General features: G+C 24.3%; 1 pseudogene; it reads left to right on the top strand.

The window, feature by feature from the left end:
* Positions 1 to 2,090: 2,090 nt before the first annotated feature.
* On the top strand, positions 2,091 to 3,454 carry LOC127119971 (increased DNA methylation 1-like; annotated as a pseudogene).
* The last annotated feature ends 328 nt before the right edge of the window (positions 3,455 to 3,782 follow it).

Raw genomic sequence — 3,782 nt, 5'->3', positions numbered from 1 at the left:
ATATATATATATATATATATATATAGATATATATATATATATATATATATATATATATATATATATATATATATATATATATATATATTTATATTTTTTGATTTTATATAATAAAAAATAATTTAATAATATCGTAACGATGATATCTTTCCTTATTTTATAAACTTGTAACTTTTGTATTTAAGGTATAATAAAATATGAAATTATTATTTTTTGTATATGAGATAATTAGTAACTCTTGAGAAGGAATATAATAATGCCATGGGATGAATTTTAGATGTAATGATGATATTATTAATAAATCTATATTTAATCAATTGAAAGATAATTACTAAAAAGAAAAGATATGGTTTTTTTATATAAAAAATATATATATATATATGGTTTTTCAGTTTTTTCAATCTATTTTAATTAATGATCTGTGCCTTTTTTATTTCCTTCCTTCAATGTTTATTATAGTTTTGTAGTTATAAATATTCTCTCAGATATTCAAAAGGAGAGGAATTGATGAGAAAATATCTCAATTGTTTATTTATTGAGTTTTAAAATATCACAATAGGAGAAAAAGTTTAAAAGATAAAGATAAATTCTCCCCTTCATATTTACAGCGGTAAGTTCATAATATAACTCAAACAATCTTTTTAAATAAAATCTAACAGAGATTATATTAATATTGGTTTAGTCACTAAGTAAATTCTAAAATTGTTGAATACACTAATCCTCCTTTAGTCATTGAAATCTTTTTTTTTTAAAATAAAATATCCATCGACAAATTCGTTATTTTTTTTTATTGCACTAGAAGTACTGGACCCACCCACCCCTGTGAAATAGAAAAAATATATATAAATATTTTATTGATTCTTGCTCCATTTATAAAACAGAGAAAATAAATATTTAAAAACTAATACAATTTGCAAAATTAATTATCACTGTTGAATTTTGTGTGGCTCAATTCAGTTTTAGACGACTAAATTGATTCAATTCAAAATATAATATATAATATATTAAAAATTAATAATATCAATTGAGAAGGATCAATTATATTTAAAATATATGAAATTTTTAAAATTAAATTAAGTTAAACTAATAAGTTATGAAATATTAACAAATTAAAAACCAAAAAATTATAAATTAATGCAATATAATATTAATAAATAATAAAATATATACATATAATATAATTTGATGTAGTTTTGAGAGAAAAATCCAAAATTTAATTTAAAAAATTCAATTTCAAAAGGATATAATAAATTTAAGTATTAATCTCTATGCATAATTTATAAAGATCATTTTCTTGCGTTTAAAGTTTTTCTATTATTTTTCTTTATTTCAAGAAATTTAAATGACTTCTTTATTGCTTTTAAGAAAATCACCTAACTTTTTTGTTATAATATACGGCAACTATTATTTTCTTTCCAAAATTAAAATTTTATTTTAGAATCTTTTATTTATTCAGGTTAGATGCAGTCTTTAGAAATATTTAATTATTTGAAATTAATATTCTTAGTTAATAAGTGTTGCACGTTTTAGTTTAAAAAAATAAATAAATATCAATTTAAGATATTTTCTTTTTAAAAAATTAATAAATATCAATTTAAGATACTTTCCTGTAAAAGAAGTCAATCAAAAATATTTTTGATTAAAAAAAATCAAATACTTAAAAAAAAAATCTAAATAGCAATATCTTAATTCTAAATATTTGTGTGTATAAATTCTAATACATTTGTGTTTATGTGTAGATAGGTTAAATTTTTCTCAACAACAAAACAAAGTTTTTAGTTTAATTTTTTTTATATGGCTTCTCGTTCACCGCCATAAGAGATTAACATCAAATCTAAGGATTGTCTTAAAGAAATAAGGTGTTCTATCAAACACCCTTTGATTGCACCACAAGCACCAACAATAAAATCTATATCTTCAACTACTTTATTGTCAAAAAGCGAACAAGAAATTTTAAAAATATCGATAAATTAACTTCACATAAGGATTATGAAACCTGTATTTCTAACTGTGTTAAAAAATCTATTATAACTACAACATCAAAGGAAAATGAGAAACGTGTTAGTCAATCTAAATCGGGAGTCATTGATTCAATGAGGAGTGTTGGTAAAAAAGAACAGGTAATGGAGATGAGTGTAATGGAGAAAAATTCTGAGGGTGGTGACAAACGGAAAAATGTATTAAATATGCGTACACGAGAGAGATCTACACTTGTTTCTTGGTTGATAAAGAATCGTGTTTTAGCTTCAGAGACTAAAGTGTATTGTCGTGGTAGAAATAATATTGTTAAAAGGGGGAGTCTATCTTATGATGGTATAGTTTGTGATTGTTGTTAAGTTATTTTTCCTATCACTAAATTTGAGGTTCATGCTGATTGTAAACGACATGGACCATCCACTAGTATTTTATTGGAAGATGGAAGGTCGTTGTTAAAATGTCAAAGGGATGCCATGAGTTTGTGTGATCAAAATAAAGATCATTTTGTTATTGAAGAAAATGTTGAAGCAAATAATGACCGTGTTTGTTCAGTTTGTACGCTTGGAGGTAACATAATTCTATATGATCGATGCTCTTCTTCATTCCACCTTAGTTGTTTAGGTCTCGATCAAGTTCCTGAGAATGATTGGTTTTGTCCAAGTTGTTGTTGCAAAGTATGCCAACGACCCAAATGCAAACAAGAATGTAAAGATCACATGGATAATAATATTCTTGTTTGTGTTCAATGTGAGAAAAAGTATCACTTTGGATGCGTAAAGTCTATAAACTTTGGATTATGGCATATGGAAAGTAATAATAAAAAGAAGAATTGGTTTTGCAGTATAGTTTGTGGAAACATATTCTTAGATCTGATGAAGTTGTTAGGAAAATCAATTGAACTTGCAGATAACATAACTTGGACATTAGTGAAAAATGTGAGTAGTTTTATAGATGATGATGAACGAGATAATGGTGGAGATTTTTCCTCTTATAAGTTTAGTCAAAGGGAGAGTAAGTTGAATGCGGCTCTTGGTTTATTGTATGCGAGTTTTAATCCAATTATTAATGTTTTATCGGGAAGAGACTTGATTAAAGATTTGATTTTTAGTAGAGAATCAAAACACAATCGCTTGAATTTTTGTGGGTTCTTTAATGTGATTTTAGAGAAAATTTGTGAGTTGATTTCGGTGGCAACTATAAGGATTTATGGTCAAAATGTTGCGGAGATAGTTTTTGTGACCACAAAGAAACAATATCAGGACGGGGAATGTTTCGTTTGTTAATGAATGAGCTTGAGGAACAATTGACTGCCTTAGGTGTTGGGAGCTTGATTTTACATTCCTCTGAAGATGCAATAAATACTTGGACAAAATCATTTGATTTTGTTAGAATAACTCCTAAAGATAAGCGTCACTTTATCAATCATATTTTTTTAGAATTTGAGAACACTATCATGTGTCTTAAATCATTGAAATGATTTATATGATACTGCATTTCTTGATATTAATTATATTATAGGTATACAAATACTTATAATTGTATCATTTATTTTGTGTTTTTAATTATTTACTTTTTAAAGGATTTTTAATCATATATTTTATAATACATGTTTGTTTTGGATTTTCAAATATATATAACGATTCATATTTTTGTTTGTATAATCAATTCATCAATAACAATATTTATAAGTTGAAATATAAATAGTGTTAAGATATTTGAATAAGTCTATCACTTTTTATTTATCATAATTTTTATTTTTCAATAATTTAATCATATAAATCTAAAAACGGACAATAATAGCATCA

The sequence above is a fragment of the Lathyrus oleraceus genome, chromosome 2 (genome assembly GCF_024323335.1).
Source record: "Lathyrus oleraceus cultivar Zhongwan6 chromosome 2, CAAS_Psat_ZW6_1.0, whole genome shotgun sequence".
NCBI lineage: Eukaryota > Viridiplantae > Streptophyta > Magnoliopsida > Fabales > Fabaceae > Lathyrus > Lathyrus oleraceus.
This window is presented reverse-complemented; position numbering and strand designations above follow the sequence as displayed.